Source organism: Sylvia atricapilla, chromosome Z (genome assembly GCF_009819655.1).
Source record: "Sylvia atricapilla isolate bSylAtr1 chromosome Z, bSylAtr1.pri, whole genome shotgun sequence".
NCBI lineage: Eukaryota > Metazoa > Chordata > Aves > Passeriformes > Sylviidae > Sylvia > Sylvia atricapilla.
Window position 1 is genome coordinate 21,044,781 of NC_089174.1, and position 13,887 is coordinate 21,058,667.

Sequence of the window (13,887 nt, forward strand, 5' to 3'; positions counted from 1 at the left end):
AGTGGGTTCAGTCCCTTTAGAGGACAATGGTTCAGCCACCTCCTTTGTCATCTCTGCACATACAATGAATGTATTTCTGGGCTGTATATCTTACTGTGGTGCTAATTACTTTACTCAGCTTTGGGATATGTTAATGAAATATTATGGGACTATTAGAAGTCAGACACATATGTTCTCTTGTTTTGTTTTGTTGTTGTGCTTTGTGCTGTAAACTCAAGGAAGCTTCGCGCATCCAGTTTTTCTTCAAGTGAAACCTCACACAACCTGGTCTCATTCACTTCCAGAGATGGGGCATCCACAGCTTCTCTCTTGTGATCCCTCCTAACCATCATAGTAAAGAATTTCTTCCTATTATAGAACCTATCTACTCACACGTTAAAGCTATGACCCCTTGTTCTATCACTGCATACCCTCATGAAAAGCCTCTCACCAACTCTCTTGCAGGTATTGGAAGATATTGGAAGGTGCCTTAAGGTCTCCCTGCAGCCTTCTCTTCTCCAGGCTGAGCAGCCCCAGCTGTCCCAGCCTGGCTCCATAGCAGAGGTGCTCCATCCCTCTGATGGCCTTCATCTGGACCTGCTCCAATAGCTCCAGCCATGGTGGCTGTCACAATTCTCCTCCTTAGCTTTCATCTGTCTTAGCACACTTTCCAAGAAGATCTACTCCAGACATGAGACTGACCGTGCCATAGCTCCCTGGGTTCTCCTTATTTTGCTTTTTAAATAATGAGGGATTTGCTTCCTCTTTTCCAGTTGGTGAGAAGTTCACCAGCCTGACATGGTTTCTTAAACATGATGGATAGTGGCTTAGCCCCTTCATGTGCCAGTTTCCTAAGGACCTATGAACACATCTCATCAGCTCCAATGGACTTCCAATCATCCTCAGGTTCCTTAAATAGTATCAAACCTGATCTTCTCCTGCAGTGGATGGATCTTCATTCTCCCTGCTCCTGCCTTTTCCTTCTGAGACTCAAGCGGTGTGATTGAAACACTTCCTGGTGAAGAGTGAGGAAAAAAAAGTTCAGTTAATACCTCAGGCTTTTTCATGTCCCAAATAACCAGCTCTCCCATTACTATCTGATGAGGGCCCAAGTTTTCCCAAGTCTTTCCTTTATCACTGATAAAACTTTCTTTGTTGCTTTTGAAGTCTTTGGGCAGCTTTCTTAACCTGATCCCTGGCATCTCAGACAACTTCTCCGTGCCCCTCCCAGGCTACCTGTCTTTGTTTCCACCCTCTGTAGACTCCATTTCTGTGTTGGAGTTTGTCCTTGTTCATCCACACAGCTCTCCTGAGATTTTTGCCTGCCTTCCTCTTCATAGGGCTGCATTGCTCCTGAGCTCCAAGTAGATCCTTGAAGATCAACCAGTTTTCTTGCGCTGGTCTTCCCTGCAGGACTTTATCCCATGAGACTCTACCAAACAGATCCCTGAAGAGGCCAAAAGCTGCTCTCCTGAAGTCCAGGGCAGTGAGTTTGCTGCAGACCCTCTGCACTGCCCTAATGAATTTGAAGTCCAGCCTCTCACAGAATCATAGAATTTCATGGTCTCTGCAGCCAATGCTTCTCTTGAGCTTCACGCTCCCCACTGGCCTCACCCTGACCAAGGTCCAGCATAGCAGCTCTCCTCCTTTCCTCTGCCAGTTGGCGAAGAAAGTTGTCATCAGCACATTCCAGGAAGCTCCTGGTTCACTTATGTCCTACTGTGTTGCCCATCCAACAGACGGTGGTTGGAGCTCTCCATGAATGTGAACATGAGGCCCCTGCCTTTAGTCCAGAGTGGGCCTCATCTGCTGGTTCCTGGTGGGGTGGCCTGTGGCAGACACCCACTGCAGTGTCACACCCACTGCCCCTCACCCTCCTTTCATCTTGACCCATCAGCTCTGAGTCGGCTCCTCATCCATCCCCTCTCCAGCTGGTCACTGACATAGAGGGAGAGACACCCTCCTTGTCCCTCTATCCCACCTGTCCTTCCTAAAGATCCTTTATCCTTCCACTCAAACAGTCCAGTCATATGATGCCAGTAAGATTATAGCCTGCACTCTCTAACTCCAGTTTTTGTTCCCTGTGCTGTGTCTGTTTACACAGAGGCATTTATTTCAGTTTGGCTCCCTGTGGAATGCTTTCAGCCACTCAATGTAATCTCTGTACACAATGGTTTGTTTGGTTCTGGCCCCCCTCAATTACCTTGGTCTTACGGTTCCTTCCCCCTCGGTGTGTCTCTACTGGCTTCAGGCCAATGCCCTTACCTGCCCTTTGCCAGGTCAGAAACCGTCCACAAGTGACGAGAGTGCGTTACCATCCTTCCACCATCCTGTGTTCTCCTTCGTCCCCGTCTTTCCATATCGCCTCTTCCCTGCCCGGAACCTCGCCGTGCCGGTAGCCCTTCTCAAAAACGGCACTTGGACGCGGTTTTTGAGATCCCCTCTTTCCCGCGCAGTCTGTCTTTCCCGGCCCCACGCCTGCCCGTGCCCCCCGCCCACCTCCCGCCTCCCTGCCGCGGCTGCCGCCGCTCCGGCCCGCGCCCGCACGGAGGGGAGGCCCGGCGGGGCCGGTCAGCCTGCCAGAGGGTCTGTGCCCTGCAGCCGTGTCCTACGGGACCGTGGGGCACAGGCGGCGTGGTGGAGCTGAGCACCTCCGAGAGAGGCTGAGCCCTGTCGTGTGCTGTGAGTTTCCACCACTGCTGCTTTCACTGTTCCTAGCTTCACAATCACCATCGTAAAGCCAACAGACTACCTACAACACCAGTAGTAAAGCCGAGACCAAACATTAAGAACTGTACCCTTTGTGAAGAGGAGATCAAAGAGCTGCACCCCTTCTGGTCAGAAGATCGCAAACCAAAGGAGAATGAACTACTAGCTCATGAGGTTAAAATGTATTCACTTAATTAATATAATTTCTATTACCTTATCTCTGTAAATCCCAAATGCCTTTCTATTGCTTGTTAATTCAACTTAATATTATTCATCTTAGTTTTATAAGTTGTCCATCACACATTTTAACCTATTTATAAATGAAGGAGCTGTGGAATGCTTTCAGCCACTCAATGTAATCTCTATAACAATGGTTTGGTCGGTTCTGCCCTCACCCTCCTGGTGGCCTTGGCCTTGTGGTTTCCTTCTTCCTTGGGTATTTCTATTGGCTTCAGGTCAATGCCCTTACCTGCCCTTTGCCCCACCAGACCCTCTGCTTAAGGGGAGATGGAGCTGGGGTTTGCTCTCTTGCCCCTCTCGCCTCTCTCTTCACCTTCTCCTCCCACCCCGGCTCAGTGTTGGGGGGAGGAAATAAAAGGACTCTTGTGCTTAACCAAAGAGATTTGTCTCCTCTGTTTCCCTGCCGGTGCCTACAACTCCCTGGACATGATGAACACTGTTGCAACATGAAGTAACAGCTCCCCATGAAATGGGGACTACTGGAATTCTTTTGTGCTGCTCTTCAGGTGCTCTCCTACTATCCTGCAATGCTTCTCCAGTCTCTGGACATCCAGCACATCAAACTGACAGGAGTCTGATGGATTTAGGTTCCCCTCTCCCAGTAATCTTAGTTTAAAGCCATTTTCTCCAGCTTGGCTGGAGAATATTTCACTCTGGTACTTCCCTCCATGCAGGCAAAGCCTCCAGTCTCAAGGGCTTTTTCTGGAAGCATATGGTTAAAGTAGGGAAAGAGAGAAATTTAGGATTTAAGGATAACAAATTGTTCTTATGTCCCTTATAGAAGGGGTAGAAAACCAAACATACACTTTAGCATAAGAGCCAGTCAGAATATTTTCCTGGTAGAAATGTACAGCTTTGGCAGCTGAAGTTTTGAAACTGGAAGCACCTTATCAGAAAGTCAGAATATTTCAACAGAAAAATATTACTCATAGATTTCACAATCTATTTACCTCCTCCAATAATCTTCCCTGCTCAAGGCTACAGGGTCAGGGTATATCATTGTCATTCCTTCTATCAATGTCATCCCTTTTTTTACAAAGGTGGTTTTTAAAAATAGCTTCACTATTTCTCAAATAGATTGCAAATTGCAGTGGAGTGACAAGAGGACAAGCTTTTCCTGAGTTTTATTTTAGCTGTGAAGTTCTTTGTTTCACATCTCTCTTCTTTTTGTTGCATTCAACTATAGCTGGAGATAGCCACTGAGAAAAAGCAGAAGCTGCAGACTCATCCTCAAGTCTGAAAAGTGATGGAAGTTATTACTTCTGCTCTAATAAAAGATCCACATGAATCCTTCTTCTCACAAATCCAGCCTGAAAGAACAGCAGGTCAGATACTGGTTTATCCTGCAGAAGAGCAGAGGCGCATGGACCCCAAGTTCAGAGTCCCATTCCTTCCCTCTCTTTTACAGATCTCTTTTCACCACTAAATGTCAAGTTCTACAAAAGCCACAAACTTCCAAGCTATATGTAGCATAAAGCAGCTGTTTGTCCCAAAATCCCACTGAGCTGACTACAGCAACACACAAATTGCAAGTTTTACCTAGTAGCAGATAAAGCCACCAAGTAATTTCTGGCTTTGAGCTATGAGAGTCAGTGGGGTTCATTCTTGCAGCTGCCTGCACTTGATTCAGTTCTATTTTTGAGTGCTGTTATAATTTTTGGGGCCCTTGGTTTGGAATTGCCTGGGGTGAGAAAAGGCTAAGGAAAACAGTGCTTACTTCACCATTGTGACTTTAGCTTTACAGCTAAACATCCATCTACCTTCTACCTGACTTATCTTGTTTATGACCTCAAAATTATGCACATAAAATGCCCTCGTTAAGCACAGGATGGGGTCAGCACAGAGTGTCAGTTACTATGTAGTTGCATACCCTTTCTTTTTTTCCCCTGTACTGTATATTAAGTTGTACAAGATCCTAAATATCATTGAAATAAGATCACAAAAGCTTCCACATTTTTTCCAATATTGGAAGATGTCTAAGCAACAGAAACCTCTCAATATGAAAAGGCTTTAGACCACCATTAACAACCTGATGTTTGATTGTAGATTCCCATTTACCTCGTTAATATTTTGACTTACAAGTGAAGGGTGGCTCTAAACAGCCCAGCAGGGATAATAGGGAAGATATCCCAGTTTATCTGAGGATCAGTGTATTTGAGCTGATCACATCACAGTCTTCAAAGCCACATAGATTGAAAAGGCTAGATTCTGAAGCAGAAATGCCCCAACTCTTTTTGTTGCTATTTGTGAACCAGAAAATTCTTATGAGCTCTGACATTTCCAAATATTAGAACAGGAAATCTAGAATTGTCAAATGGTCCACTTTTACCGCTATTCAGATATTTCTGATGAATAGGTTTTGATGAAGAAACCTCTGTTAGTAAGACCAAGCACCCCTCTGTAACTGACCTTCTCTTCTTACACGTGAAAAGCTCCAAGGACATTCAGAACCCCTCCAGGACTTCCATCACATTTGCTTCAGGACAGGCACAAAGGCCTTCTAGACAGACCTGAGGAGCTGAAGGTATATCTCAATCTTGCACTACTCAGCCTCCTGCTCAGTTTTTTTGCACTCTGGGTTATGTGATGCTTAAAAAGATAAAGAAGCAGCAATGGGAAAACATTTCTATGGCTGAGTGTGGCTTTTGTTCCAAAAATAGACTAAGCAGCTTGATGCCACAGGCATGCAAATGAGGAAGGGCTCAGTTTGTTTTCGATATTGAGAAATACACTTGTTGCAATTTCACCTGTCACCCCCACCAAGACAAAACTGTCCACAAGGGTAAAGTCTAGTGAGTCAATAATTTGTGTACTGGAGTGGCAAATCCTTCTTATGTGCACTACAATGTTGGAAAGGCCAAGTCAATCTGGCAAGGTGACTGCTTTTGTTTGGGTGCTGCACTTCTACCAGTGTTTTTCAGTGTGCTGGAGGTATAGCTCAGAAATTTTTACTACCCTAGACAGTCACCAAGTGGTGCTAAGATGAGCCTGACACCCTACAAGAAGAAACACAAGCTGTGGACAAGCTGCTTCTCTTTTTTGTCGCTTGGTCACAAGAAGAACAGAAAAGTATTTCTTGTCAATTTTGTATGAACAGGCCCTTGCTTCGCCACTATTTACACCACCTTATTTCCCACAGCGGTTTTAAAGAAAAAGAATGGACTCTTCCTGGTGTGGGGACTGTCTGGCATTGAGAATTGCTACAGTATGGGTTTTTGGTCTTACATGACCTCTGAGGAGATGTACATGTATGGCATTCTACATAAGCACAGCTGGAAGGAGTCATGCGGACCCTAGAGCAAGTCCTGCTTGTTTGGCAGCAAGAACCTGCACCTGCTCCACTTAACGCATTTTAGACAGGGCTGTTAGGCATGTTATTGCTTTGCTGTGAGCAAAGGATGCAGAATCTGAGCAAAAGAGGGAAATCAATTTATTTATCTGTGGTTGCACAGCAAAGCTGCAGTAAAGCCAGAACACTCTTGTCTGAGTTCATACTTTGATAATTTTCCCACAGGACCATCCTTCCCCAGCAAACAGCTTCCAGAGAGCTCACACCATGGACACAAGAATATTTATCACTAGAGAGGATAATCAAACACTCACAGAAAACCTGAATCCCAGACTTGATTACAAGGAAAACCAAGAGCTCTTATGAATGCTTGCATGAATGGTGAATATCTCACATTGCATTATCATAGCATACACTGGATAGCTTTTCCCTAAAGGAAAGCTTGTGGCCACACAGGGATTTGAGATGGGAAATGGCAAAAACTCTGGCCCATTACTTATTTTTTTGGCTCTCTAGTGCTTGACTAAACTCACTAGCCCAAAAATAAATGGACACAAGCCCACCCAGCAATGCCCTTAGCCCATCATCCCTCTGTGGAGCCTACAGCTGGACAAATCTATAGGTACAAAGGGTACAGCAAGTCAAAGAGCACAGCAGAAGATGTGTAATAACGTCTCATATTTCTTTATGCAGGGGCAAAGAATCAAGTGAGTTCTGAGATGCAGGTTCCTTGGAGATGCAGGACATTGAAGTGAAGGGGCTGGCAGGATGTTTTCTTTGTGGAACAAGCTTCCAGTGAAGAAATAGGTCTCATCAACCTGGAAACAAGGTCATGGTTTTGAGGCATATTAGTTGAGAATATCAGTGCAAGCACGGACATGCAAGGGAAAGTAACAGTTCAGGACAGATACAAGGGCTTACTCCTGCTGAAGTTTATTAATAAAGTCACTGTATGGCTAGGCCTGTTTACAGCAGCCAGAAATCCAGTTTCAGAGTTCCAGGCAAATTTCTAAGTGGGAGAAGGCGTCAAAAAACAGCAAAAACAACAACAACAAAAAAACAAAAACCACAAAAAAACCCCAAACAAACACAACAACAAAACACATAAAACCCCCAAAACCAAACCAACAAATATAAAACAACACCCAAAAAAACCACCAAAAAGCAACACAAAAAAACCCCACCAAAAACGGATCACAAAATGACACAATACAGCACATTTCCTCTAAATGCTTCAATGTGGAAAGACTGACAAAAGTTTCCACAAGGTGTTAGTAAGTCTCTCAGTGAATAACCAATTTAGCAGAAGCAAAATTAAAACATGCCAGGGGCAACCAACAGGTTTTTAATTGTTTGGGCTTTGTTGTTTTTTTCTTCCTTTTAATTCCACCCACTCATTTCACTCTGTATTAGGCAATTCGTTATCTAATTTAAAGCAGGCACTATATGTTAGAGTCTCCTCACTTTGCACATTACATGTTTAAACCATCTCCTTTGTGTAACTTTTTTTTTTTTTTTTTTTTTTTTGGTCTGTATTGCTTTGGCTGCAAGAGTATAAATCCTTTGCCTCTGACTTCCAGAAAATCTATATCCTGGTTTCTGCTTGAAGCCTGTTGAAGCAGCTGCTCCTCTGACTGCATAAGCAAGAGGGTAGAAGGCCTCAGAATCACAGATAACTTTGGATGAAACATGTGAAAATGTTTTAGGCACAATTTTCAAATAATCAAAGAAAGTCTAAGTTCTCAAATTACTTACCTTGAAATTACATGAAAATACACCTATGTATTCTACAGAACAAACTACTACTTCTGGAAACCTGTGGATGTTTCCTCTGGACTAAAAGAGCAGCTGCAAACAGAGAGTGAACTGGAAGGTCATGAAAATCAAATTCCCTCCACTTGCTCTCTCTTTTAGAACTACTTCCACTTATGGCAGGGATCCAAGGTAGGTGTAACCCACGTGGCACCTGGTCCAGCTCTCACGAAGATATTGAGAGCTTTCCACTGACTTTTATAGGCATTGGATCCAGCTGCAGGTTAAAATATCCTTCCATGTGTTTCCTTTCACACATGCACAGTAATTCCCTCCCCTGTAGCTTGCTTCAGTAAGAGTTTTGGGGAGGTGTGGTTTTTTTTTTTTTTTTTTTTTGGTGTTTTTTTTTGGGGGGGGGTTTGTTTTGTTTTGTTTTTTAAATCCAGGTTCTCTTGTATGCAGTTATTACCCCGAGCCTAGAGCAAGGCTTTGAAAATCTCCACTTCTGGGGTTTTATAGTTGCTGTTAGGTACGATATGTCTGATTTTTATCTTGGAACTCTTATTAAATCCTGTGCTATTAGAAATCCTGATTTCAGGGAGGTGGGAGTTCTCTTGCCCCAAGCCAAGCTGAAAATTGTAGGTACTACATGGTGCTGCTCCCAGGAGATGCCCCTGACGCTAAAGTAAGGCCTGAGACTTATATCTTATCTTGCCCCTGGCTTCTACAAAGCATTCTCTGCTGAACCCTAATGAGATCCTTCCTTACACAGAAATTAGCCATGCTGGTTGGTCTATTTAGGCTTGCATTTATAGAGTGTGACAGAACTGGGATAATGATGATAATTGGGTTTGACATGGGTTTCTGCATGAGCAGAAAATGTACAGAAGAAAGGTGTGTCCTCTGATGAGTTTCATCTTGAGTTTATCTAGAGACAAGGAAACTGCTGCTAAGATTTCCTCTGCCTTATGACCAGCAGGACCTGCTGCAAGTTTGCAATACCTCTCCTCACAAAGTGATCTGAATTAAGAGCATAATTGTTTAGGTGTCTGTAGCTACAACTTAGAAACCCAGACACTAAGAAAAAAAAATCAAGTTATTCAAATGAGATGGGGGAGTCATGAGCAGTTTTTCTAGAATATCTGGGAGATGCCAGGCACCTGAGAGGTCAAGCCTTACCTCCACATCAGAGGGCATTTTCCAGCTTCTTCCCTGGCACCATCTGCAGGACCACGCTGGAAGCAGCTCTGCCTGCATCCAGGTAAACCAAACAACCTCAACCAGAGAGAGAAATAAAACCAGTGAAATGCACGTTGATCACCCATGTTTAACAGCCTGCCTGATCTTTCAAAGGATGAGATTCTGTGTAGCTTTATGGGAATGCTGCAAGCTCTGCTCCATTGCAAAGTTCTCATGCTGAAAAATTATTTTAGGTCCCTCCTAAAACAATTCTCTTCTAAAAAGTGAGCTGGCAGCTTTAAAACATAGGAATTTATTTTTTTTTTTTTTGGTGGTGAGTGGGAAAGGCTCTGAAATTAGTTGAAGACTTTGAAGATTGAAGACTTTGCTTTGACTGAAGACATTAAGACATCTTTAGAGGGTCCTCCAGCTGTGTCTTCTGGGTGTCTGCTCTGTGAACTCTGCCCTAGAGTTTCAGCCTGTTTTCCAGGCTGAACTACTGACATATCATACAGCAAAGCTTTAATGCTATGAAGTTGCCAGGTGGTATTGCTTTAGTGACAGTGAAACCACTAACAAATTCAGTTTGCAATTAATGAGTGCTTTCTTAGCCCAAAACATTTTCTTTTTGCAAGAATAATTCCTCACTTCCTGCCCCAGTCCCCTCAATCCCCAGGACTTTCTAGAATAAAATGTGACATTCTTGGAAAAGCTAACATTGACACTTGAACATTTTTAAACAAAATTTGGGAAGTTTGGTTTAAGCTTTTTTTTTTCAACTCAGCCACTTCTGAAGCAAAAAATGTTGATTTGAAAGGGTACACAATAACAAAACTATTTTGTTCAGCATCAGAGTATTCAAACTAACCCAAATCAATGCACTGCTTTTTACCCCCATTGCTTCTTCAAATAATTTATAATCTGGTTCAGCTGGAACTTGATTTTATCCTTGATAATTTTGTCAACTCATTAAAGTGAATAAAATCCTTGATATCAGTCACCTTTTCATTACAGACTGGCATTGAGAATTGTCGTCTCCACCTTCCTCCCCACCAGTCCCAGTCGAGCTGTTGGACCCCAGCAGCCTAGAGAAAAAGCAAATACTCCAATATTAATAGACCAAACATTCAAAAAAGAACATGGCCTACACATAGCAGTCATCATACCCCCAAAACAGAACTGGTACACTTGTGTGTACATCTCTCTCTGTAATTTTTATTTTTTCTGTGATTATATTCTAGCTCAGTGTCATCTTCCAGAGTGGCCCCTGACTTTTTGTGCCTCAGCCACACACCCCAGATGGGTGGAAGAAGGGCATAAAATATGATAGGAGAGAATCAAGGATGGAAGGCAAATCATCAGCCTTAGGCAGAGGCATAGCTCCACCCAAGGTGGGATCACTTAGAAAGGAAAGCAGGAGAAGCTTTGGGAATTGCAAGCAGAAAATAACGTGTGTGCATCATGCAGAAAAAATGCGGCCATGAAAAAAATGAAGGAGGACAGAGCAAAGCCCCCAAAGACCTGTTTGGAAAGGTCAGATGGATCCAGAGCAACCCCGTGCCAGTGTCTTGCTGAGGAAGCACAGAGGAGGGCTGCCAGGTTACACCCCTGGAGTAAGAGGAGCAGAGTGAAGAGAGCCAGAGAGGCAGAGAGAGAGAGGAAAACCGAGAGCAAGGTGCCAAGAGCTTTGTAAATCAGCAAGCCTCAGTGGAGTTACGTCAGTGGAGAGACCAACCTAGCAGCTTACTAAAGACACAAGTCTCAGAATAGCAAGCCCTGCCTCAGACACCAAACTGAGCAAGCCTGCAAAGAAGGACAAATCACTCAAGGGGGTGAAATCCCTCTGCAAAACATCTCTGACTAGTCAGATAGGTCCAGACTTTTCCTGCCCAAATCCTCAACATTTTACCTTAAAAATTGTCTTCCATCCCAAACCCCCTAGGTACTGAGGTATACCAGAGCCACCAGGCTCCAGGGGAGAGCTGGGCATGGCACAAGGCTGAGCTTTTGTGGAGCAACATAAACACTTCTCATTGCACACCATCTCATTTCTTTGCCCCTGTGGGCCTTCCAGACACACGTGAATGTGCAAACTATTCTGATGCAAAAGGATGCCATTTTCTAGCCCAAAGATGTGCCACAGCCCTCCACTTTCAGTTCTGAATATGGGAGGGAAAGGACAAAGAGTTTGAGGAACTAAATACTTCTGGTTTTAGTTACTTAAAGAAGCTTTTTCCACTGTTTGTCTATCTGTTTCAAAATTGTGTTTCTCTTCTCCTTCCCAGCTCCAGTTTTAAAATCTGGGTTAACAAGAACTTCCAAAGCCCAGTATACACCTCCAGGTGGACAAAAGATATTGAAAATTGCTACAGGTTCTACAGCTTCATCACCCTTGGTGCATTTCTGCTTAACAGGAATTATCAGCTTCAGTATGGATCTGTTGGAGCAAGTTCAAAGGCTGACCATGAGGATGATCATAGGGCTGGAACACCTCTCCTGTGAGGAATGACAGAGAGAATTGAGGTTGTTGGAAAAGACAAGGCTCCAGAGACACATCAGAGCATCCTTCGGTAGCTAAAGGGGGCCTACAAGAAAGATGAGGACAATTTTTTAGCAGACCCTGTTGTGATAGAGAAATAATAGTTTTAAAGTGAAGAAGGGTTGATTTAGATTGTTTATAAGAGGGAAGATTTTTGCAATAAAGGCAGTGGAGCTCTGTCACACATTTCCCAGAGAAGTGGTAGATGCCCTACCCCTGGAAACATTTGAGGTGATGTTGGATAGGGCTTTAAGGCCCCCTCCAACTAAAACTATTCTATGATGACAACAGCCCTTTTGAGGCTTCCTCTCTGTCTCCCAGGTGAGAGCTCCCAGTCATGTCCTGCTGAGTAGGGGAATGGTTTCCCACTAAGCTGTTTGATAAACCCTGTAATTAGTAAAAGTAATCTTTTTAATCCAACACATTCTCCTCCTATCTTTCATTTCCTTCATTTTTTCCACATCCCTCACACAACTCTTGGGAGAAATCTCTCTTGAGGATACTAAAGGAAATGTACGACTATTTTTCCCTCTCTTCTTCTTCCTCAAATCCTGCTCAACTGGGCCCTTACCCACCACTGAATTAAGCACTTGACCTCATTCTTTGAGAACAGCAACTCACAGGTTTTGAAATCATAAGTGTCTACATAAGCCTTTGCTGACTCTAGGACCATAATGTGTTACTCTCCCCCCATTTATTTAATTCCTGCAAAAATTGGCAGTCACAGGGACCAGTTGTGCTGTGCATTTTCTGTTGCTCTTGACTGGGAAAGGAAAATATAACTCATGTTCATGAAAAATGGAGCCTGGAAGATGAGCTTCTGTAGGAATCATATCTGTGCTAGGCATTTTTTACAAAGGCTCAGTCTTTTCTCTGATTGAAACAAGCACACATCTTTCTCTGTAATCATCTGCTGATGGTTTCAGTTGGTTTTGGAGTGGCTGTCAAGGGGGAAATGGTCATGGGGTAGCCAGATGAGAGAGCTGTGTGGTATGAAATGGTAAAATTCAGACCCAGTGATGTTATTGATTGGTTCTGTGGTTAACAACACAGCCTCCAAGAGAGTACTCTGCTCCTCTTTGCACACAGGCAGCACTTCTAAATATTGTGTTAACTCCAGTGTGACTTTTGCCTTCAGATTAGACCAAGTGCCAGCTGAAAAGATATTTACAAAATGCCACTCACCATTGCACTGGTATGAAATCTCTGCTTTACAGACAACTAAGACACAGATTTGCAAAATCAGCAAAGGAGGATAAATCAGAATAAACTGGTCACCATTTCATATTGAAAAGGCAGAACAAATTAATGACTGGCATTGCCAAGTAGCTGATTCCAAGTACTCCAGAGAGGTCTCTTTCTTCTCAAACTGCAGTGCCCTTGGCCAAAAATTTTAATGGATTCAAAAGGAAATAGACAAATTTGTAAGGAATAAGTTCATCAGCGGCTATTAGCCCTACTAAACTGACAGTGACTTTGGAGATGCCTTAAAGCCAACAGAACACAAGGCATGGTTGGAAAGGGCTGATTTTAGAATTGTTTCATGGGAGTTTTCGCAAAGTTCCTGGTACTGACAGCTTCAGGACACAAATACCCAATCTGCAAAAAGCCTCTGATCTGACTCAGCATAGCATTGGTTATGTAAAAAAAGTCCATCAGGATAATGATATACACCAGATCCTTTTATCCAGACATGAAATATCTAAGAATATGCCAAAAATCAAGCAAAGTGCTCCCCACATAACCTGTTTAGGCTGATTCATCTCTCCCATCTCCTGTATGCACTGGGAATTAAGGCACAAAGACCACCTGTAAACAGATTTTGTTCCCAGATAGCCATCATATATTAAATTAGTTTAATATTAGTTGTCTCCTCCTGAGACACTCCCCTGTGTCCCAGCTGCTAAGAGTGTAATTTCACCAGAGGATGCAACATTTACCCTTTACATGTACTAAAACAATCTTGGGAGAGTTCTTTTGCTAAAATAAAAGATTTCACTAAAGCTTCAGGGAAAGTTCAGCTTTCCCTTTTGTTCTATTTGGCTTCTTGAGAGAGAAAGAAAAATGTATTTCCTCTCTGCCATCTTTCTTCCCCTCTCCTCCAAGTTTTTCTGACATAAAGTTATGATTCATGGCAGCAGAAAGCCGCTTGTTTCAAGCATTCTTGTATTTGCTGGACTCACACTGGCTCAGAACACCA

General features: G+C 43.4%; 1 long non-coding RNA gene across 1 annotated transcript; it reads right to left on the reverse strand.

Moving 5' to 3' along the window:
• Positions 1 to 6,907: 6,907 nt before the first annotated feature.
• LOC136374122 (uncharacterized) lies at positions 6,908 to 8,240 on the reverse strand. Its single transcript, XR_010745833.1, has 3 exons — positions 7,973 to 8,240; positions 7,139 to 7,226; positions 6,908 to 7,035 (listed from the first exon to the last, which is right to left on the reverse strand). It is a non-coding gene; the product is annotated as an uncharacterized lncRNA (long non-coding RNA).
• Between the last annotated feature and the right edge of the window lie 5,647 nt (positions 8,241 to 13,887).